We start from the raw sequence: 26,156 nt of genomic DNA on the forward strand, positions 1-26,156 counted from the left end.
CATAACCTAGGTCCTTGAACAGAAAAAGATTTATCCCCATAAGATCTTTTAGTTTTGGGGATTGCAAGACGGGTGACATCTTGCATGGACTTAAGCCCACCACGGTTACAACTGTACTTGTGAAGAAGGTCCTGCAAATATATTGGCGATGAACCGGGAAGACAATTGTACACATGCACCAAGATCTTGAAATCGATTCTCTGCTGGACATGCTGATGCATGATTTTGCTGATCATGCTGATGCATGATTTTGAATTGAGACCCTTTGTCAAGTCGGCAAGAGATCACATACCTGATGACTAGATCAAGTGGAGATTGCACAGGTTTTCAATGACAATCATCTTGTCTTTATCATGTATGTCTCTAAATCCCCATCCCATCAGGGCCAGGAAATTTGGATAATTCAGAGGATATTTGAAAAGGATGGTGTTTATGTTGAGTGAAACACGCCCAGCCCTCTAATCTACTCCATAATTGCCAGGTGCTGAACTGAATGTTCCTCTCCAGGTATATCACTTCCATGTTTTACTTTCTCAGTACTGGAATCAATTTCTGTAAAATAGTATTCAGTTCGCTTTTAGCCTTAACAGTCCTTTAACCATATGCCTTTTGCTAAGATTGAACAGCAAGGAAATTCTATATAAAAAGGGCAATGTGTAGCTAGGTGGCTAGGCCTACACGCGTTAGCGTGAGCGGAGGCATGAATAAAGAAAGATAGTAAAATGTAAACGTGGGACTAAATTGCATCCTGGAAGAGAGAATGAACAGAAAAAATGGAGATAACAAAGAAAGAAAACAGAGATAGTTGCGGCGACACCGTGACGGACGTAAACGAATTTACTCTGGTCATGTCGCTTTGGGAATATTCATGACCCCCCCCCTTTCCAAAGAAAATAACAGCCCTGTCTGATTGCCGCTTCCAAGATTCTATTGAGCTTGTTTAAATCTTTTCTCCAAAAAAACCCTAAAACCATAGATGTTTACAAGTTTGTAGGAAATTTTCTGATTGCAGGAATAGGAATATTGTCTCTCCCTCAATAGTCCATCTAGTTCCAGGATCTCAGCACTTTCATCTGGATGTAAACAAAAAGCATTGTACAAGCTTTTTTTCCAAAACTTTCCACATTTACAGTGCTTGACATTATGAACAAAATGGTACACAGCAAAGTATAACACCCATCAATAGAAATAGAGATCGCATTGAATACAAGACTCCATCCATTAATTCTTACCCAAGGTTTTAATTGAATTTTGTTGTGAGTCATCAATAGCTGATTAAATGTTTATGGCACCATTCAAAATTGAATGAGGTCCTACTCATACAAGGGTGCCAACCATACTTTGCCTAGAAAACAAATTATTGTGTAAGAACTTCCTATAAAGTGACGTTTTGAGCGAAATTAAGTTATTAGTGGATTTTGAAAATATGCACACATTTTAAAGGTATTTTACAAGTCGTAGAAGCAATATTGATCAATTTTAATGAAAATGTTAAACAAAATAAATACCCAGTAAGGAAACAAATTGAAACTCAAAAATGCTTCTCTTGTAAAATCACTGAAACTGACACAGCAAAATAAGCTCAGAGGACTAAGATTAGAAGTAGGACTTCATTATAATCTGATTTCCTCACAACAGAAGCTAATAAAAAAAAAAGGATTTAAAAAATAGGACCAATTGGTGTGAATTTGATGTTATTTAGTTTTGTGAATACTTTGTTCATCATTGATCGATGTACAGCTGCTCAAATTCACAAAAGGATTGAGAAAAAAATCCTTGGAAGATAAGCCAAAATTTCCTGCAAAAGAGTGTTCTAATATTTCTATATTTTTGGAAACAAAATGTCCCTCCAAATGCCAAATGTTCTGTGGAAGGAGGGACTTTCTGGATTGCTCATTTATTACCAGGCATGATTACACACTATTCCAATTAGTCTACATATTTAATACTTCATGGTTTGTAGGTAAATAGATTGAATAAAATTGCACAAAGCGAGAATGTTACTCACGATTGATGGTTTTGTCTATCATGATTGATAGACATCTTCAGAATGACGCTGGTTGATCTTCACTTCCAATTTGCCAGATCACGACTGTAGAGGATGTATAGCTATTGAACAAAGTTTCTAGTAGTAAAAGGTACATGGTGTCCATCCAGTTGAAGTCCAGTTGAAGTCCATAATCTGAAAGACAAGACCTTAATCTTCCAACACAGGGAGTGTAAAATTCAAACAGGGGTTACCCACATGAGCAACTCCATTTGAAATCTACACTCCCTGTGTAGGAGATTAAGGTCATGTCTTCCATTGGGTGTGTGTGGATTTCAACTGGAATAGCCCTAGTTTCATATATTATACAAATATGTACCAGTATAGAGGCTATGCAGCCAAAAGTGCTCTATTTTAACAATTTAACACTGACATTTCATGGGCTAGACTCTATTCTGCATGGCTGAATTCAATTTTAAAACATGTAGGGCCTATAGGGCCTACACATCTGGGCGGGGTCAGTCCAAAACACTGTCAGTCCATCTGGGCAGGGCACACCCCTTTCCATGCCCTTACACACTTTGTACACACACCCCAGCATGCACCCACAGAAGTACCCCCCACATTCCCCCTACACTCATACACACACCTCAAATATCCCACCTCACATTACATGTACATGTAACCACCAGCAAACATATAGTGTACACTATTTTGAGTTTTATTGCCATGGTAATTGGTATGTAACTTTCTAAGATCTGTGGTTTTCTCCAATGAACAGGACCAGGAAGCATATATCTGCAGTTCATGTGCATAGATTCCTCATGTGGGAGGTGTATGTCCTTGTTGTGTTTACAAGGGCACACACCCCCACTCCTACCACAAGCCCCATATTATTTAGTATTTTAAAACCCATTGCCAAGTACATTATTATTTTTAAAATATCATACTTCTTCATGGATATAATTTCTGAACATAATTGAAATAGTTTGGGTGAATGTCCTAAGCTAGGATTACTGTCTGGTGTTCAAAGCAGTGATTTATTCCATACCAGTAGGCAGGTAATTCAATTGTTATGAAAATAAATAAAATGAGATGAATGAATGTCAACCCTGAGCAATGAGATCATCTCACCTGACCTAAATTAAGTTCAATCTAAAACCAAAATAGCATCATGGCTAGTGCCACAGTTCAATAACACCCATTCAACAGTCAGAGATCCAAGAGATGACCTGAAGTTGGGGAGTATGAGTTTCTGTACCTATTTCATTCAAAGGTCATTTCGTGACTGCATCATCATATTTGGGTTCAAAAAGTGTTCCCTGATAGATGAGCTTGTGGATGTGTGAGGACAGAACATAGCTATAGGTATTGAATTCAACAATTATGCCAGTTATCAATCTCTAGAAAAGCACATACTCATTACAAAAATTCAAAAATCTTATTTCCAGTGATTTTTTTACAGAGATATTGAATCAAGGCTAGTAATCATGGTAATGGATTGATTATTGCTGTGATTTTTGGCATGTTCCTTCAAATCACAAACAATAGATACTAGAATTTTGCAGTTCTTGAGCTAGTGATATCTCTTTGATTTGACTGGACAGTTCCTCAAAGAAAATGTCACATTTTGGTCACTGGCTAGAGGAGTTTGTCCATAGGACTCAAATCTTCTCAAGCTAGAAGCTTCATATAATTTATCAACACTGTCATTGTGTAGTTTCTTGCCATTATTTTTCATGAAAAAAAACCAACCATCTAATGACAATTTTAATTATCCTTAACTTTTAAACCATTCCTAAAAATATTTGTATTCCGTTTTGGGGATCACAGGTAATGGCTTCATGCTTTAAGTTTGCAAGCCCCTATTTTAAGCATTTTACTCTGAATAAGGGGAAAGCAAATGTGTGTGTTCCTGTGTTACAGCTTTGGCATGTGTTAGCCCCTTCCCCCAATGATAAGATTTATGGCAGACATGGAGTCAAATTTAGGCAAAAGCTTTCCCCAGAGGGTTAAGTTCATGACTTCAATTTGAACTTAGCTGGCATGATACCCCTGGGATTGAGTTTTTTTCCTTCCAGAATTTAATACCTGATTCCTTTGAAACAATAAAAGCAAAATATTTCATGATATTATTTTCATGAATACATAGACAAGAAACATACTTTTGCCTCCATGTTTTCAGATAACTTTTAGGACTAGTATAATGTTAAGGTTTGGACTTTTGTGTGACAAAAAAAAAAGTATGATCACATGGGTTTTTTGACATCTATAGCATTGTGTTTGATTGCCCGTTTAAAAAAAAAATTGGAGGTAAGCTTAAAATTGGGCAAAATGTATTCACTTAAGTTGTGGTTTCATCAATATGAATTGTATATATTTTTGCATCACTTTTTGCTGTCATAAATCGCACAATAGTCCAACCCCAAAGCTCTTCCAATTTTAATCTTGTGTAATATTTGAAAATGGCTGTTTGTTTGAAAATATTGTGAGACCTTGTTTTTTAAAATGGTTCTTTAATATTGCCATAGTAATAATATGTTGAATAATGTGATTGAACATTTGACTATTCATCAATAATATGCATGCACACTTTCACTTTTTGCACAATTAAAATAAATAGCTTTAATTAATGGTGTTTCAATATAAAATATCACAGTTTGACTGAAAAAAAAGGTGTTTTTTTAAATATGTGCAAAACAATGTAATTTTGTTTTATAACATTTAAGTGGTGTTGGAGGGTGCATGTGTTGATAAAATATTGTCATGCATGTGTCCCCCATGTTTGAGTAGCAAGTGCCACAAATTTGCTTCCACCACAGATATTGGAACACATGTTTTATCGTCATCAATATTGAAATATACCTCTTCACCAATAATATCAGCATGCTCACTGCATTATATATCTGTGGCAAGTTGTAAACATTGCTCCCTCCCAGACTTGAGTAGTATGACACAAGCCTTGTGGTTTTACGCTTTCATGGATGGGAGAGAACAGACTTCTGTGACCAGAATGCCGACTTAACAGAGGCAGAAAACCTTGAACAACCCCCGGGGGGGCCACTATAGTGTCAAGAGGGGGTATCAGGCGCGCCCGAGGACTCTCAAAAAGCACCCTAAACAAGTATTTCCGAGACTGAAATTTCCCCCCTAAACAAGTATAAGTTGCACGATTTGCTACCCTAAACAAGTAGTTGTCTTTTCCCCAACCCTAAACAAGTAATTGATGCAATTATTGCCCCTAAACAAGTAAACACACAGAACCCAGGCGGTGAGTGGCACGATAGGGCTAGCAATTTGTGGCAAGCCACCTGAATTTTGAGCCATACAAGTTTACGTGGTGCTAAAGCTTACCTCAAAGTTCATGCAGTATGTCCAATATTTTTGGGCCAATAATTTCCCTTTTGGATCACAGGTCCAACCCTTTTAATGAAATATTGTAGAATTTATTCTTTGGGATTGGGATGTACCCATTTCTCCACATATCCAAGAGAATTTTGAACTGCAAGTCCAACGCAAATTACGACCATGGCGATTGCAAACCACACATTGAAGTTGGAAGAAGACGGCAAACACGGCCAGTTTAGCTTGATTTATTTCATAATTTCGTCTCGATTTAAAACATCCTAGAGCATTAATTATCATACTGGATTTAGTGGTAAACCCAACCACAATCCTGAAACTCATTGATTTATATTTTAAGAAAGCCAAAATAGCTCCAAATTATTCAATCGTTGTGTTTGTAAATACCCGGTAAAATTTCACACATGTCAAAAGTTCATTGACACAGCTTGTTTACAAACCTAGAAGTTCGTGGGTGCTTTGTTGCTCCTTTAGACCATGTTCCGATCAACCAAATTTTCTGGGCTGGAAGCCACCAAGACTATGAATATTAATGAGTTTAAAGAGGTTCGGCCAATCGAAAATCCTCTTATATTTTATTTATTGACTCCACAGTTAAGAAAAACATGCTGATTGGTTGTATATTCTGGACAAGTTGTGACCTCGTCCGGGGACCTCGTGTTTAGTATGCTAGCTGGGCCAGTATAGGGATCTGTCATCTCTGACAGCTAAAAGATGGCTTTTAACTGCTTTTGGGGTGTAGGAAGAAGACACTTTCCTTTCACTTTTCATGAATGAAGGAGAAAGCACAAAATCCCAAACTTGGCAAAACTACCCTAAGTACGTAAGAGCTCCAAAAACATACCCTTTTACACCAATTTTACATGAATTTGATACCCTATTCACGTTACGCACGTAACGTACCCTAGTCTGCAAAAATACCCTTTTTACGTGAATTTACGGACGCGCCTGATACCCCCCTTCACCATTACAGTGGCCCCCCCGGGGAACAACCTGCTCATGGGAACTGTCACTTCACTTGTTTGAGAAACTGTGCCAACTATTAATGTCAAATTCCACAGACAAGATACTGATAAAAAATCTTTTCTGTGAATTTTACAAGATCAGCCATGAATATGGAATATAAACATGTAGTATCCATTTGTCTATCTGATAAGCACCTCAGCCCACTACCCATATATATTCATGGGTATGTGTGCATGGTTGCCTCTAACTTGGTGGTAAACATCCCTTTTGCATCATTTTCGAGTTACTGGTCTGCGAAAAACTCTCTTTTATTAGTGATTTCGCTAATGTCTTGTTGACAGGAACTTGTACAGTCATTTTTCTGCAGGCTTTAGCTAATTATATAATTTATAAATATTGTTGTTTCTTTCTCCGGAAAAGAATTACAAAATAGATCAGAGTTGGGACATATACACCTTTTTAAATTTCACGAACATGTGGTTTCTTTTTAAAAACATTCCCCTGTTTTGCAAAATTTAGGACATTCATGCACTAGCCTACCACATAAAAATAATATACTGTAGTGCTGGGACTGGGCAAAGACATACAGAGTACATGAGTTTCATGTGTAGCCAAATGTAGACAAGAAAGTTTGGTTGTAGAACTCCTGGGAGTACCTGTAGGTCCCTGTGGTTGAAGTAAATTAGGTTCATTTATAATGTTGTTCAAGGGTCATTGAATTAATGGCAGTAATGGAATGCACACTGAAATGAAACAAAATGTGATTGCCAATGTTGTATAATGTGGTTGATGGGAAAGTATGTCAAACTCTTGTTCATTGAATCACTTGTGTCTATTGTGTTCAAAGCAAAGCTGTTGTGAGTTGTGAGTAAAATTAGTAAAATGCACTAGGAATTGAAAGAAAATGGACAACAGATGGGTTAAATTTGATCTGTCTTTAGGACTTCAACATGTCTTGTCATCAACTGGATTGATTCTGAGGGCAAGGTTTTTTTTTTTTCCCGACCTTATGCAAGTTTGTCCATAGGGCATAGGGCTACATGTACAACACAGGTTTCTTTTTATACAATAAGTAATTTTATTACTGACTAAGTCTGAATTCATAAGATACTGAGGGTACATGTTAAATAATCGGAATACTTTGCTAACTTGGTTTAAATTGCATTAAAAAAAGGTAAGTCATCAGCCTGATCTGCTTTCAATACCGGTTGCTAGTTGCTACACACTACAATTTATAGCTAAGGCTACATGTAGTATTATACCATTTTTCACCCAGATGGGGCAGTAATGTCAATGCATATTTCTTTAGTCGCAGAGTAATCGCTAGTGTTCTTTCAAATCTCTACCATTTTAGCCACTTTATCAATATCGTACATGTGTATATCGCAAGCAAAATTAAACGTGATAATCGATAATGAGAGAACCTTAAAAACATTTTATTTGACTAAGTTTCTGTTTCGAAAAAATGTGAAAATATTGTTATATAAATTGTTAGTTTATATCTGGTGGCGCTATTGCTGGTATTGTCAATGGCGCCAACGGGTCGGTCACTCTCGGTATCATCTTCTGTGTCATCTGCCAGCTTAAAGACGCTACACAGATGAAATAGCTGCCTCAACACTTTGACATCACAGGGTGAAAAATGGTATAGGTCTGTATGTCAATGACTGGCCTTTCATAGAGAGAGAGAGAGAAAATAAAGTGTTGTGAAATTATAGTATCTGTTGGTAATGATTTGATTGGGTTATTATGACCCCATGTGACCCTAATTATTAAGATGATCAGATTGCACTCTGGTATGGCTGATGTCCTGCTCAGGACATGGTCATGAAAGCGCTATAAATAGCTCCACATACATGTACATGCACTAGTCAAGACCATTCTTATATTTAAAGGGAACACATGCAGGACAAACTATGTTATGTAAGCATGGTGTATAAGTTAATCGCTACACCCAGCATAAACTACCACGTATGCACTCCTAACCTACTAGCAGTAGCACTTTGCCCAGTTCCACCAAACATTCACTTCTGGTTGACGTAAACACCAGCTACGGTACCACTTCCGGTCTTTCTGTGACCTTTTTCAACCACACGATTTGTAATGTCTTAGTTCCGACCAACAAAAGGTCAAACTTACACCGGGTGTCAGGAGTAGCATTTTACATTGCAAATTATGCCTAGCAGAGGTTACTCCCAGCTCACTACTCCTGACTTTTGTCAGGAGTAAATCATCGGACGTAAGCCTGGCGAAACTTACGCTAACCATCATTCCTACTGCCACTCCTGGCAGCACCTACTGCTACTCCTAGCAACTTGCCCGACCAAGTTATGCCAGGAATACGTCTGACAATGTGAAAACAACTTTTATGGTCCCCATCAAAGTGAAAAATTTAGAATTAAATTTCAGACGATGGTGGACGACATTATTCATGTGGCAACAGCCAATATCGTAAACAAAACAGACAATATGATGGCAACACTGCCTGGACATTGGACGCCCCGTGCCGTGTTGTGTTTTTAGCTCTATTGGCCCCGTTACAGAAAAAAAAATGCACAAAATATATTTCTCAGTGAATGTATACATTTTCATATAAAAATAAATATTTTTGGATTCAAAATGAATGTGAAGAAAAAAAATTTGTAGCCGGGAGTGAGTGGGACTCGATCTCGGGACCCTATGCGTGGCAGGCGACAACTTTATCATTACACCACGCTAACCGTGATACACTGTGGAGGAAATTTTAAGTATATATCATAAACATACCGTGCGTTATTCATACAAAACATTCAAAAAACAGTACTTACAATGAGGTTCACTGTCGAACCTCAACGGATTTAGACTGATAAAATTGTACTTTTAAATAACATGCGTACAGTTTTGGAATAATTTGAGACATTTTTGTGTTTAAGTGTAAAACAAATGACAACGTCAAAATTCAGTCAATCTTGGCCGGCCCCCCCTGTTAAATTTAAAAATGCCTGGTACCCCCTTCAATCAGGGCTATTGTCCCTTCTCACCCATCCACGCACCATAGACCCTTAATTTCTAGGGTCTATGCACTCACCCACCCTTTGGATAATCATTACTACACTGAGTGAAGGACTGAATGAAAACAGAATCTATCAGGATATTTAACTTTGACTTTTACAATATCTGTGATTCTTTGACATTCTTTAAGGGTGCCGTAATATGGTTGGATGCAAAAATGGGAAATTCAATCCTTGTGCTCATGGAGGAGCTAAAAATTGAATGTCCAGTTTATAGGCATATACCTGCAGAGAATGGTTACATAGCCAACACCCATTAATTTTGTCAATCTGCACAAATTTGTAAAGTATTCGGTAAATAGTATCAAAGTTGCACTTCTTAATAGAAGGGGTATAAAGTTGCTGGAAAACCAGAGACGATATCTTACCCTTCCCAGAATCCTTTGCAACATGACGCATTGACTCATTACAGCAAATGACACTCCTATTACTTTGTACAGATTCCCTACATGTTGAGAATAGACTGACTAAACATGGATCGATAATAAAGAAATAAACATATTTTGCAAAATCTGGATGTGCTCTGTTCATTGTACTTTTTGTCACTATAAACCCATGTTGCATTAAGATACAAAAATGTAGCAAATCAGTACAGAAAACTGAAATGGAAGAAATGCATTGTGGGAAGTGATCGATATCTTCTCTGCTGATAAACATTCAGAGCACTAGGGTATGTGTTAAAGGAATATTTCGTGATCCTAGCATCCCGTTTTTATGACATTTTTCAATAGATATCAACGAAAAAAGCTTATTCCCAAAATTTTCAGTTGATTCCAATTTTGCATTTGTGAGTTATGCATGATTTAGTATTACACTGCACCATAGGCCAGTGTTGTAATTTCGTTCTGGTGTTCCAGAACGTAATTCAAATTTGGCGATATTGTTGCTAAATGAATAAATCTGCAAGAAATATGGGCAGAGAGATGGAAAGAATGAATGTGCACTGTGTACTTTCATTAATCCCCCTTGGGCCTCCCCCCATAGATCCGACATAGGTCTTATGAGCACTATTAAAAGATGAAGTTGAAGAAAACTAAGAGATACTAAGATGAGTTAGCAGTTAACTAATTGCCTACATATCATCCTTATCTTGGTCCACAGGAAATCACTATGTGTATGTTCTATGAGCCCAATTGGCCTCATTGGCAACGGCATAGTTCATCAACACCATTTAACAATTAAAGCCCAAAATTTGACCGCGGGTTTGTCGGGTATGAGTTTTTGTACCTAACACATTCAAAGGTCATCCTCTGCATGTGCAAACATATTGGGGTTCAAGAACTGTGTCCTAACAGATGAGAAAGTTTGAGGTCTTAGTAATGTTCTATTTAAATTTTAATAGCCTTATAGTAGATTGGATCTAGAAAGCTTGAAGAACTTTTAGAAAGATAGGATGTGACATCAATAGGACCATTAGGCCAAAAAAAAAAAGTTGTTTGTTTGTCCTCCACCGCCTGGCTCCTCAGATGAAGGCCTGACCAATATTTTTTTTTTTCAATTTCTTTTTTTTATAAAATAAGTAAATTCAATTTTTTTTCAGATTTGAGTATCTCTGGACCTAGCTACAGCTAAATGCTAAGATCTTTCATGGTTGAAAATAAAAAAGCCTCCAAAAAACATTTTGTGTCTTCAATATGCAAAGTTATAACTTGTGTTCATGTCATAGACCTAGTCTATTATTTTTAGTTATTTCAAAATACATTGGATTTGAAATCATTAAAAGACTATGACATGAACACAAATTATAACTTTAACTGCATATTAAAGAAACAAAATGTTGGTTTTTTAAGTCACCATGAATGATTGTAGCATTTAGCTCCAGCAAGGTCCAGGAATACGCCAAATCCAAAAAAAAATTTAAAAAAAATATAAAAAAATCCGCCCGCCCGCACGTCCTCTTTCAAAGCTGTGGAGGACAAACAAACAATTATTTTTTTTTTTTTTTTACATTGATAATGTCTTAAAGGGATAATCCCAAATTTTTTATTTATCCATTTTGATGTTATATTGGAAATAATTTACATACATGTTGGTAACTAAAATTTTAACAAACTTTACTTCATGAATGGAACAGTTGATCAGATGGCAATTTGGATGTGTCCCTGGTGTAAAATATTTGTGAGTTGGACTAGTGTAAAGACTCCATTGAGGAATTAATCAGTTTACTACTGAATACTGTATAATACTTCAATAGAAGATTTCCGTGCTAATACATACATAGCTTATTCCGTGACAAATGTAATTCAACTGATCAAATACATAGACAACATTAAACATCCAGGCCTACATGGCAAGAAAAACTTATAGTTTGTTTGTACAAAACAATGTGTTTGCAAGTGCTTTTAATAAATAAATAAAAAAACCCAACAACATGGACTTTTGATTTCCCACTTTTGGGGTCAATCGAAAAAGGGCATTGCATCTTTTTTTTAAGCCTAAAATATAACTGTCCGATATTGCATGCACTGATTTCAAGATTTTCTGGTGAACCAAAGACGACAGTGACGTGAACGTCATCATTGAGGTTGAATGTTTTATTTCATGGCTATCATATTGTGAAGGTAGACGACTCCCTTCTGAGAGAATTAGCCATGTTATTCAATGAACACTATACAGTGCCTTGGGTAGGGACCAGTAACATGTGCACAATATTGTTGTTTTTAAAAAGCATATTAATTTTTAAATAATTCATTGAAGGTTTTCAAAAGCCTTGACCTTGGGAACCAGTTTGTGTCTCGCTTGAAATATGTTCAGAATGAGACTTAGTGACCACTTTTCTGTCTGTACGTATGTCCATCCGTCTGTCCGGAGTAACTGTATGGAGATCCGAAAGACCTACAGGGCCGGGCTACAGGGACATACAGAGATGCTCTTGGCAGAAGGACAGATATCCAACTGAGCATGTGTGTTTTTCGGTGAAAATATGCAAATTAAAGAAGCTAATTTGCATGATCTATGTGAAAATCATCGTAAAATGACAGTGCAGTTAAGATCCGTTAGGCGATGGTAGCAAAACATAGTGGCAAGAATGATACAAACCTGCTGATCACCTAATCATGTAAATTTTGCATACTGCTCAACTGACCCAAATGCTGCTCCACCCCCTCTAGCAATGTATAGGACCACAGTTCCAGGATCTGTGATAGGACAAACCCCAGACCCGCAGAGGTATCTACTGAGCAGTGGCATAACTAGACATTTTCATTAGGGGGGCTAGTGGGGGAAAACATATTAAATGAGGTGGCAGGAATCGTTCATGCCGTTTGGGTTTGTAAGCGCGTCAACACCTCATCGCATTGTGCGACACGGGCAGGGGAGGGGGTCTGAGGAGTCTTGGGATCTGCTTGGAATGTGTCCCTGGAATAGTGGCGTAGATTTCTCCTTGACATGGGAGGGATGGGGTTGGAAAAATTGTCTTGGAGTAAAGTGAATCTAGCACCTTTTGGCATCAAAAGAAGTTTATGGTACAAAGGCGTGTGAAGCGCATGAACAATTTTGGCATATTGAAGCTAAACTGGTGACATATGGTACAAAAGTGGAATAAATGTGCCCAAAAATTGGGTTTTTTAAAGTTAAAATGACCAAATATGAGGTTCAAAATTAATTTGTTCTCCAAATCCCCATTTTCTCCCCAAACCTTTTTATCCCTAAATCCATCATTAGTAATATGGCCTACAATGTATGCACTTGCGGCAGTGTAAATTCTGGGTGTGATTTGAGTTTAACCCAGAGTAATCTCCATCTGTTTACAGGTTCTAACCTGTAAACAGCTATCACTGAAAATAAAATGTGTTTTTCTGATACTATGTATTCTTAGAAATAAATAATTTCATATCATTTTTGGCTAGTTTTCAAAAAACATAGATTAAATTTATTGTATAATAAAGTAAATGGTAATATTTATAACTTGTTAGGGCATTAGGAGGTCAAATACCTCATATTAGTTCGTGCCAATTTTGTTTTGTTTAGATGCTTGGCTGTGAGCAGTGGAAGAATTAAAGATCACCCACAATGCATTGCAAACAGATGTTCAAAAGTATCAGTATTTTGGGTTGAAATTTATATAATAGTCAATTAGTTTTGGCTACCTAAAGTTGTATTTCTGTAGCTCTGGATCACCCTTATGTTATGTGATTACATGGTTTTCCTGGGACATAGATTGTGCTAAGTTTGCTGCTCTTAAGCCTCTAGCTGATATATTTTGCTGGACACGATCATCAGCCAAGATGGAGGGCCGGCCGGTGAGTGGGGCTTGAGTGGTTGTTTTTGCATATCATCCTAACTATTCTGCCACTAGCAATTTGGAAATCTGGCAGGAATCCAAATCAGGGTGTCTATTCTATTTTTGTCCTTCTAAGGTGATTAACTCAACAATGTGTTGTGCAGTTCTTATGTTATGGTGTAGGTGATTGGTCAGCTTTCTGGTGTCTATTCGGTAGAATATGATGATCTCTTGTGCTGTAGTTTTATGTCATGTTAAATTTTTGAATATTAATGAGGTTGTTTTCATATTTTGCTGGTAAATCCATCATCCAAAGGATGCTTTGGACAGTTACAGCTTGCAGTGTTGAAGGCAAGTTGCTATAATGAAGGTTCACTTTGTTGAATATGAAATAAGGTTCGCTATGTCGTATCTAACACTAACCTTAATCCTAGCCATTACTTTAAACCTAGCCCAAACCTTACCCCTAGCTATATTTCATGTTCGATTTAGTGAGCGTTATTTCATATTCGACATAGCAAATCTTATTTTCAACATAGCAGGCGGACACCTTCTGGACAACAAGATGGACAATTTTGCATTCAGCCTATTCCTTAAGGTGATCAAAGGAGAATGAAATGCATTGTGGGAGCACTTATAATTCTCCTGTTGGCTGTGAGTTACCTCAAACCATAGGATACGGCAGGAGACAGTGAGATGTGGACATGGTGCACAGTTTCATCTCAAGCAATTCAATTTACTTGTGACGTAAATACGTAGGGAGGAGGTTAGAACGGAGGAGTTGGTATCAATGAGTGTGCAAATTGTATCATCAACTTTTGACTTACTGACGACGGTCTCATTTGCAAAATGTTTTTGTGATGTATAATTTTTCAAGGTGAAGAACGTTTGTGGTGTTTTGATTTTGTGGGATGAAAAAAAAAAAAAGTGTCTGGATAATTTTTTTATTTTCATGTTTGTATGTGTGTTTTGTCACTTATTTAAAAAGGTCTAGACTTTGACCAGATTCCTACTAAAATAATCGCTTGCTTGACTCCTACTCAATTTGACCATAAAATCATATCATTATGATGATGGGGGGGGGGGGGTATTTAAAAAGATAACTCTAATATTCATGACTCCCTAACCTTTCGGCAAAAATTACAGCCCCTAAGATGCAAAAATAATGTTGTGGAAAACAATACAGATTCCAATACACATACGATCAATTACTGAAGACTTGATGTGTCATCAGGTCAATGTTGGATTGCAGAATTGACACATACACCATGATAAGATTCATGTCTACCGTCTCGTCCAGGACCTCAAAGCATGCTCAAAGTTACAGTATCTGAACGGGACACACGCTAAAAGATAGGATATAATCTGATGCCATGACATCATACAGTTTGCTGTAGATTTCATGTGCTGTTTGCAGGCATAGTCCCGATATCTTCTCTTCACATGATAAACAAAATGGCCTGTTAACAATTTGTTATCTCAAAAGTTAACCTCAAGTTATGGAGTATGACCTGGAGTATGATTTTTATACCCAATGTATTCAAAGTTTGTGATATGAGTGTATGTATTGGGGTTAACGAATAAGAATCATTCTGATGAGGATGTTTCAGATCCTATTCATTGGTTCACCTCGAGTTGGTAGTGACGAAGGTGATTATTTCGCTGGTTGCAGTATCGAATCGTGCACATAAAATTAATCGCGTAATCGTACATGTACATGTACGCACGTACAAGGGTGGTTCGTCTGTACACTTGCAGCCCAACCTCGTAAAAGTATTGATGTCACTACCGAACATGAAGTGACCTAAAGAATAACAATAGGTCTTGGTTGCAACAAGGGGCATTTCCAGGTTATATTTATAATTTGAGGGTTTAATGCAAGAAAGGCTTATCTGCAGTAGCTGCCTTATAGAAAATTATACAATTTTGCATTCTGTATTATAATATGCATATGACACCTGGCAGCTATTGCAGATAGGGCTTCCTTGCTCCACACCTTTGATATATGTGCATGATGTGTCCCAGAAACCTAGTAACAAATGATGTCACTCACAGTGCTTGTGAATTGGAACATACTACCTTGAAGGGACTGGCCATGGATGAGTAAATATAGACAACATTTGATGTGTCAATCATGATCCCAGGGGGGTCTGTGGTCATTGAACAGTAGGTATCCGTTATACAGTGAACCAAGTTTCTAAAACCATCCGTTCTAAAAGAAGCAAATTTAAGAAAAAGCATAGAATTTTGGTGTGTGTATTGGTTGTAGATGGGGTGGATGAAGGTGATTTCATATACTTTTTATTTTGAGTTACATGCATTGATCGGGATCTTTGAAATTGAATTGTCAGTAAAAGCAAATCGCTGAATTAACGAGAGCTTGCATGGGGTATGCAAAGCAAATCAACATTTTTTTTTCATTCTCAACTGATTGTGGTTACAAATGAAAGATTTGTCAGAGCTGATGGAGGAAGCTTGAAATAGGAGTCCAGGGAATGGCATTACTAAATTGGGCTATTCAAGTTGAAATCCTTACACCCTGTATGGAAGACATGACCTTAATCTCCCACACAGGGGGTGTAGATTTCAAATGGAGTCACCCAATCACTATAACCCCATTTGAAATTCACACTCCCCATGCTCCTGTGTGGAAGATTAAGGTCGTGTCTTCCATAGGAGTATATGTTAATATGTATTTCAACTGGAATAGCCCACTAGAACATCAACCGTCAGGAAACTGGACACGGATGAGCAGAAATAGATATTGTTTGACATGTCAATCATCACAATTATTGTCCTAAAGGGTCTTGGAAAGATGAGTGGTAAATCCAGGTGGAGTGATGGGAGGAAGAGCATTCGGAACTTGTGTTTATGGCATACAACATCTTTAGAATAAGAGGAAACTTGAAATATGGTTCTTGGGAATTAGAACATCTTTAGGGGGACTGATCAGAATTAGTCATGATGCTTGTCAGTGGATTTGTTGTTTAAAGTAACAGTGGGATTAATAAATATTTTATAAATGCAAGTTTAGTGAAGCAAAGCATTGAACATTCGTGGAATTGTAGCATGATGCAGGCTTACACCTGTATTCAGGAACTAGATTATTGTGAGTCACCTGTGGAGGGTGCCATCACCCTACAGTTGGTTGATGTCTAATTGATGATGATGATGGTATGATGATTTGATGATAATGATATGATAAGGAGGAGGGGGATGATGATGATGTATATCTGAACCTGTAAACTAAATTTGTCGTTGGGCAGGAAAAACCTATATTGTGTCCTTGGCCCCTGAACTTGTTCAAAGCAAAACCTATGTAACCTGTTGGCAATTTTGTTTTAAATATGTTCAGGGGCCACAAGCACATCCAGTTTGTCCACCCTGAAGTACAAAGTGACAACTCGCGCATAAACAGTGCGCAATGCTGCGTCTCTGCTGCGATACTTTGTACTTCAGAGTAGACTGACAGTAGAGGTTTTTCCTGCCCAACGACCTAATGTCAATCTGGCCACCAACGTCTCTTCATCTACAGACCCTAATCCTGCTCATCAAATGTCTGATCCTAACCCTAACCCTAATCCTCACCCTTAACCCCAACCTAAATTTCAAGTTCTTGAGGTGAAACCACTTTGTTGTGGGAAGTTGTTGTGATATGCTCACTACGTGAACACAGAGACTAGAATCAAACAACCTCATATGACAGTACACAGTTCTTTAACCCCAATATGCTTGTACATTAATAAAATGACCTTTGAATAACAGTCAAAGTGCAGAAATTGAGGTCAGCATTTGAGTAAGGATAGTCAATGGAGATTATGAACTGTGCCCTTGTAGTTGAGACTATTCTGGCTGGTAGTTTGACAGGAGGGCCTTGTCCACAGGAAATGATGCCGATGTGTTTATCCGTCTTCCACAATAATTGTTTTACAGTTGTTAAGTAGAGTTTAAATAACCAACATTTATCTGTGTCGTCTCTATGATTTTATGTTTCAGAACTGATTACACACTTTGGAACATTTTAACAGAAACATCAGGCTTCAAAAAAAAGGTGAGTACCATCGCATTGTTAAAACTGTAATCAAATAAGTTAAGTTTCCACTGGAAGTGCTACATGTAAGTGGAATAGCAATAATTTTCCTACTTTTTTGCCTACTTTCATTCACAAGAACTGGGCAAAAATTAGGTTAAATGTATGTGTTGAACAATGTGTCAAGCTTTTTGAACGGTAAGTTTTAAGCATAGTGCAATGTACAATGTATGGTACTATACTACAAAATATAAAGCAAATGAGTCTCAAATAGGAGAGGCTGAATTCTTGACTGTATTTGAACTGTAGGAAGTCCGGTGTTCATGGCGAGTATTAGAGATGACCCGTGGTTAAAGCAGGACTCTAATTTCAGCAAATATGCCTATCTTGTATCCAATATAAACACCACCAAACCGGGGCTTTTGTATCTCGCATAACTACGGAGTGTAAGACAGAAGTTGTAGAAGGTTTGAAATTTGAAGCATCAGTTTTCAAGATTAGAGTGTAGTACAGTGCTTGCTAAAGCATTCTTTCGCATTGGTCAGTGTGCCTTTGATACGATTTGGATTTGATTATAAGCCTAGCTGAGGGCACTAATATCTTGTTAAAGTTGTATTAGCAGTTTACAACACTTTATCAATAGAAATAGGCGCCCACAAAAAGCGGCACAAATAAAGTGAATGTTGGGTGATGTGGTACAATTTGCACTTATTTTTATGAACAGTTTTAAATGGCCCACAAACTTTCTAAATCATGGATCTAAAGAAATTCTGGATGCCCATGTTGTTGTATCAAATGGTAATCAGGTTGGGGAAGAAAAATTAACTAAATTCATAAAAAAAAATACATTAAGGGCTGTAAAGAGAGCGAATTGTGGTTTGGATTCCAGAGTGAGGATGTCTGTAAGAGACATAGCCATCAGAAAATGACTAACTCAGATCGTGCGCCAAATAAACTTATATAGCAGTATTTTCCCAGTCTTTTTAGGCAGAGCTGGGAATCTAATCCATTTTGAAATCATTGATAGAGTATGACATGAACACATTATCACTTTGCATATTAAAAACACAAACAATATTTTTTGGGAGGGGTAACCCTGATGTTGTCTCTCTTACCCAGGTAGTGAAATCACGGTCGGGTACCCGAAAACCCGACTGAAAATGCCTGCCTTAATATGCGATTTATTATCATCTTACAATTTAGTAATTTTAAATTGCCAATTTTTCTTGCAAACACAAGAGATTTTGGTAATTTCAAGTAGATGTAAATTGGTACACATCTAAGCAAACATCAAATGGTAACAAATCAGTTTAACCAAATTCATTCAAAAATATTGTACATTATGGCTTCAACGTTTGAAGGAAAGGGCATGACATTGTTGCCAGACACTTGCCCACATTGGACATACCTTATTCTGATGTGACTAATTTCCTTAATATGCATATTTAATGCGCTATGGTGCCTATCAAAAATATCAACACAAAATAGAATTTGGTTTCTTCTTAAAATAAAAATAATATTCACTAGTCAACCACACTACAAACAAACAAAAACACTAAGAAATAAATGAAACAAAATTTAATATAATGCAGAGGAAATTGTTAGCAACAACCCCAACATGTTATTCCTTGTATTGCTTCCTGTGTTAACTACGCAAATCTTTCTTGAACTTTGCCGCAACGGCGCAACGGAAAGTGGGATTTCAAGGAATGCCGTCATTGACACTAGCAGTAAAGCTCTAGACACTATGGACCACAATGGCCTCATCCCAACAGCATAGTTCAATAACTTAAACTAAACATGCATAGTGCAAAATTTGACCTCAAGTTGCAGACTATGAGTTTTTGTACCCAAATTTTCAAAGGTCATTCAATGAATGTACAAATGTATTGGGGTTAAAGAACTGTGCCCTGATAGATGAACATGTTGTGGATCCTAGTGAGATTCTATAATGTGTAGAATCCATATCATTGTTTCAGTCCAGTTAGTTTTTCGATATTTGATAAGATGCTTGCCGGTGCTTGCTTCAGGTGAATTGGTGTGTTTCGATGCAAGTTCGAGCCCTGGTGCATTCAGGTCTAATTGAACTTGCCTGAATTTCCCTGGACAAGGAATGACTGCTTCTAGATGATTCAGGTTAGAAATTCATCTCTGTTGGTAATTATTTAAGTTTTTAAAAGTAAAATTTGATTCATTTAAGGACTTTATGAATGTGCAGAGAATGGCCAGAGATTGATTTTCTTTGAAAGTTCTTAGTCCCACTGCTGCACAGAATAATCAGAATTATGATTAGGCTATTTTGACCATAAAAATATGGATTTATCTCTGAATCCAAGTGATGTACATACTAAAAAAAGTTTCCAAAATGAAAATCAGCCTCAATTAAACTGTTTTGAATGGCAGTCGCAGCATGCGATTTAAAAATTGCTAGTATCAGACGGAGTAGCGTTTGCCCAGTTGCTACCAGCGTCCAGTCACGAGAAGCGACAAAGTCAAGTGGGTAGATTTACACTACTAGGGCATGCTAGTGACTTATCGACCAGACATCGGCAGTGTTTTCGGTGCGGCAATCACTTTTCCAATACAAATTGTAAGTGATGGAAGTTCTGTCACAAAAAAATGATATGCGCCTTTTGATTGCCTAGTACTGTATGATATTAAGCTGTTAGTGTAAAACATTTAAATTGTACATGGTTATCGGCTCTCTTTATAATATTAACATGAATATGAGCGATTTTAAGCTATGTTTTATGGCTGAAGCTAGCAATCTTCTTGGCCTTTTATATAGTCCCTTGTTTTCTGGGATCTATGATTAGAGTTATGTTTAATCGCTTCCTTTCTTGATGCTAAACAGTGCTGGGTATACAAATGAAAGCACAAAATAGATGAATAAGGAAATTTGCAAATTTATCGGGCATGGGCAGTGAATTAGAAGTTATTTGGGGATAGAACAGTTATATTCGGGAAACAATTTTTAGACACAAACTATATGGCAAGTTTATTTTTAGATTTTGATGACTTATAACAATGAACATGGTTTGAAGTACAACATGAACTTAATTGGGAGATATATCAAAGGGGATTAAGTAGGTTAAGGAAAGATATCTTCAAGTCCAAACTGAAAGAAACGTGCTTTGTTGTAAGCCTAAATGAAAGATCAGTGACTTATAGCAAATCATGCTGTTTGATCTGGTGTTATTCAATGTGAGGTAACTGGTTGAATCATATCTAATGTCTGGCACCTTATCATACAAGCAAATTATTTGTACCTACATTTTTATACCAAGTAGTATCAGTGTGTTTCTACTGAGTATTGTTTGCCGTGCCGTGCCATGTATTGGCGAGTGACAAGCCCAGTAGAAACAGTAGTGGCCAATTGGTTGCCGGGTGCTGTACACGCCATCCATGATCCACCTCATGCCTGGTCAACCAAGTAGTATCAGTGTGTTTCTACTGAGTATTGTTTGCCGTGCCGTGCCATGTATTGGCGAGTGACAAGCCCAGTAGAAACAGTAGTGGCCAATTGGTTGCCGGGTGCTGTACACGCCATCCATGATCCGCCTCATGCCTGGTCAAAGCGTATGATTCGACCGCCTGGTCAAAGCGTATGATTCAAGCGCAGTAGAAACAAGTTGTGTGATCGGTTGCCAGGTAAGGATCCAAGGTCATGTGTGATGAAGTATTAGGCTTAATATAGGGTCCTTCTTTCTAATTTATAAATTGCTACATCACACTGGCAGCCTACATGTATGTGACTCACATGAAGTGAAATGGATATTAACTTTTGTACTTTTGCTACAAAATTTACTAGATCCACTGTCAAAATAATGCAATGTGGTGGACCACAGTAAATTGTGCTCATGCCATGAGCTGCCATACATGGACATAATTTTAGATTTAGGATAGGACTGTGAATCTGTGATGCCTTGCGCTTGGCAGAATTTATTTAACCAAAAAAATGTGAGACACAGCATTCATGGTCTTGATAGAAACGTGTGGCTATTATGGATGATCAGATCATATCTGCATTTTGTACCCTGAAAATAGCGCATCAAAAAAAGCCGTACGCTCAGTAGAAATATGTTGTATGATGTGATTGATGAATTGCTCATACACTCTTAGATAAACTTGAGAACCAATCAGAGCAAATGTTAGAAAAATGTGAAACATACAATGATTGTGTATATGCACAGGCGCGTACTACGTGCAGTGCTTTCAGACGTGTTCATTTTTCTTGTGGGTTGATGCATTTACATTTGCTTGTATTTTCCAATATTTTTAGTGTCAATTTTGTTATATAGGTTGATAAATGCGTATCACTTGTTGCTTGAGAAATTGTACAAAATAATGCACTTGTACTGAGATGTTGATGTGTATATAACGCATGAACCCCGAAAGGGGGAGTGCATTAGACGCATCAACATCAAAGTTGGTGAAGTACAGCATGTCTGGCAATGCCGACTCAACCAGAACCAGAATCTCAGTACGCATGCATTGTACAATTTCACTCCTAACAAGTGATAACGCATTTATTAACCTATAGCCTAAATGATATACTGTTTCAAATCAAAAATTGCATGGAATAGGAATGGACTTCTCTTTTTTGTTGGATCCTTTTGGTTGAATGAATTGGTAGATTTCAGTGTTCATTATTAAAGGAAGGAAGATTGCATGCTCCCACAGACAATACATCCGAAAATGCGGTGTTATCTCAATGTTTTTGTTGTTCATTAGTGTGGGAAGCTGCCATGGTCATTGGGTGTATATTGCCTCTGCTGTGAGTCACTAAAGTGTCACCATATTTTGGTTCTTTTTGTCAGTGATGAAGCTAAAGTTGAAAATTAGTAGTTGGTACACGTAGGCCTTTGGTAAGTTCTGTATTTTCAAAGGAGGGAATGCATTTGTCTACCAGTTGGAATAATTGCCTCAATGTAGTAGGAGACCCAAAGCTTTGCTGACTAGAAGCCCGGGACTTGAAGTTGCTACCAGGACTATAAAAAAGTAAATTTCCCAGAAAGGAGGCTCAGTCAAACATAAATTTTTTTGGGACTTTTTGGAAAGTGATAGTGCAATCTTTTATTCTTTCCAAATTTTCCAGCATTGAAGGAGCTTCCCGATTCCACTTTTTCCCCACTGCCACTGAAGTACATGGGCAAGATTTTACAATTAAAGAAACAAATAACAAACAAACAAACAAACAAAGGCCTCCATTCCTTGGCACATGGGTTGAATTCTTTTTTTGTACCTTAGTACCTATTTAGGCCTATGTATTAACATGCAAACTATTGTCTTGGGGGATGGATGAAAGGCGAGTTATGGGATGAGTGAGTTACTGAGAGTTGTGGTCAAGGGTGAAAGGCGAGTTGTGATCAAGGGCGAAAGGCGAGTTGTGGATGAAGATGAAAGGTGTGTTGTCCTCAAGTGCAAAAGCAAGTTGATAGCTGAAAATTATATAATTCTACTGATTTAATCAATCCCCACAACATCAATATTTGATCATATGGGATATTGGCACGTTCTGGGTGATTTTCAAATCATTCATTTAAACATAATGTATCTTTTATTCCATACTGACACATTACCACAAGCATATACCCTCTAGAGAAATTAAATGCTGTAAGCTATGGAGTACCCAGGGATATTAAAAACTTCGGTAGAAGTTTTGCCACAAGTTAAAAAAAATAACGGTTAGTTCATGGAAAAGAAGAAGTGAAATTTAGCAAAACGCGACGAGGTTTATTTGCCCGTAAGAGAGCTCTATTGTTCCGCTATTGTATCCGCTATTGTATCCACTATTGTATTCTATTCATAAAAGCTACTGCAAGAATCATGGCAATCCCTGATATTGCTGATGTCTACCGCTTGACGTTTAGCATTTATTAACAATCAAAATTATCCCATACTCTTACATTTATAGTCTTATTCTCACCTTTTATATAATATTAAGAAATTGCAATTATGAAAACTACAAACTTTGAAAGTGAAAATATATTTACCATCGAAAATATATCATACTTAAATTCTATAGAGTCTATAATATATCCAACCCAGAAGTGCCCATTTATTAAAATTGTTGTAATAGCGCCCAAATATCCCCACAAATATCTTATACACGATTTTATTGATTTATTTTGGGCTAAATCAAAAGTCAGAAGTAGTTAAAAAGGGCAACATCCTCACCATTACTTGCTGCTTTACAAATTATCCTCGCTTGACCAAACACGCATAGTAAAAAAAAAAAAAAACCTAGCGTGGTTGTCTTAACAATGCAAAAGAGATGTACAGCTTACCCACTAACACTAGCTCATTTACAAAAACCTATTGAACAGTTACGTAGTCCATCGATAGTGCGGACACTCTTCACTCGCAAAACCACCAAAATTGCATTTTGGCGTTGGAAAAGAAATCTCGTGAATAGAGTGCCCTCTCTACTATCTGCCTACATGTTTACGTTCTAGAAATGCCAACTAAAATCATCCAACAACTTCATTTTAAGAATTATTTCAGTATAGAAATCAATAGGAACAGAAAGAGTATGGTCTACACATTCCAGGAAAATGTTTTATTTGTTTCTTCCGCCATTCTATATTTCCCTAAAATTATCACATTTTTTCTCCAAAATCCTATGTAAATGATTCTCCACGCTACGCAGAAATTATGTGCGATAAATCATACAAATTTGCCACAATTTTACATCACTTTAGACAGTATTGCAATATCTTGATGATTTTAGGCATTTTCAACGGCAACTTGAGTATATTCAGAAATCAAATATCGCGCCAAGGGATGACACTCTTATTCACGCATTCATTTACAACGCAAACTTGTATCGAATCCCGGTGGTTTGCGACCAATGAAATGTCCGCACCCCTGGATTTATTCATCCCTGGTATGAATTATTTATTAGGTTTGTCAAGGCAATAACCACGATCCGTTTTGTAATAATACAGATCATATAAAAGCACTTGCAATAGAATCCCGCTGAGTTCAATGAACTGCGCCCTGAAACCGATGGAGAGGTGCCCCATAAAGAAGCTATTCCATTGACCTCTATAATACAGGTCAGTGAGCTCTCCATACACAAATGAACAAGTACAATAGGACAAGGCCAGCACCTATTACCTGCTTTGTAACATGTTATTTTGAAGTCGTGAAGGTTAGTAATCGTCTGTGCATATGAACTGCGCATTTATGATGCAAAATATTAGTTCTATATAATATAAAATTACAAATACTGGTATTATGATACACGGTATAGGTGATATATAAAACGACTAATAAAATCATGTCATCATGGCGTCATGTCAAAGGTTCATTATATCCCGTATGTTTGTCTAAATTCATATATATATTTGAAAAAAAATTCTACACCCATTTAATATGTACTCTTTGGAACCTTGCCTTTTTAATTTTCATTTCTTTTTATGTAACAAATTCAGGTTTTTCCATTACGCGGGGCCGCCGGGCAATACAAATTTAACTAACATTGAATGAACGCAGAATCAAGAATGGGCGTTTCTAGTACATACAGCGCCTGACTCTACCTGAGGACCTAGCCTAAGTCCCATGGGCTCCAAGAGTGGCTCTCCATACACACATGAACAAATACAATGACGGGTCGCCATCTCCATACACAAATGATCAAATACAATGGAGAGTCCGACTGCCATGCAAATGAGCCAAGTGCCCTCTCAAGGGTCTGCTCTGTGATATCACACTGATCAGACTGATCTTTATGTTATTACAGCGAGGCTCACATACAATGTTCAACACAAAGTGAACGATGTTATAACTTGGAGGGCTAACAAACCAACACCGCCAAATAAATTCGACTGACGTGTGAACAACGTGGGATGCTATGAGGAAATTGAATACTCGTTGTCTGATCATGCATGTGTGTTTATGGTTCGGATAGCGGTTACTTAGCAACTCTCGCTCCGCCTTGAGTTTATTGAATACACTCTATATAAAGTCATCAATATGTCGTTTCCAGTCCTTGGCTGAACTATTGGGTTCAGCTATTAATTTTTTAATAATTCTGTTAACCCCATAGCATTAAAAACTAGTATTTTGATAAATAAAATAGCTGGATGCGGTATGCAGCTGATTGGGGTGGTTACGGTCGTTAAAACCACTAACATGAAATATGGATATCCAACTAGTTTGCCCGCAGGGTTACAAAGAAGAACGCTAACCGCTAAATATGGATATCCAACTAGTTTGCCCTCGGAGCTTCAAAAACCACTCACCCCGAAATATGGATATCCAACTAGTTTGCCCATAGGGCTACAGAGCACCATTAACCGCTGAAATATGGATATCCAACTAGTTCACCTCGCATGGCTACAAAGAACCACTTAGCGCGCAATATTTTTTACCTCAAAAAATTAATATCTACCAAAAACGTTTCAAAAGCGTAAAAAGCGGCCAAAGTTTAAAAATCTTTCCTGTGTGGCTTTTCACCCTTTTTTAAACTTGGTCCCATTTATGAAAGTTTCTAAAGACCCGTACGAAGTCATCTATAGGCTACTTGTTGGT

At 37.3% G+C, this 26,156-nt stretch overlaps 1 protein-coding gene across 1 annotated transcript in view; it reads left to right on the forward strand.

Annotated features, from left to right (window-relative positions):
- The window catches only part of LOC140171301 (uncharacterized), a 123,174-nt gene that overhangs the window by 28,774 nt on the left and 68,244 nt on the right, over positions 1 to 26,156 (forward strand). The window contains 1 exon segment of the mRNA XM_072194533.1: positions 17,585 to 17,639. The gene's annotated coding sequence lies outside the window, so the exon portion shown is untranslated.

The sequence above is a fragment of the Amphiura filiformis genome, chromosome 15, assembly GCF_039555335.1.
Source record: "Amphiura filiformis chromosome 15, Afil_fr2py, whole genome shotgun sequence".
In the NCBI taxonomy this organism is placed as follows: domain Eukaryota; kingdom Metazoa; phylum Echinodermata; class Ophiuroidea; order Amphilepidida; family Amphiuridae; genus Amphiura; species Amphiura filiformis.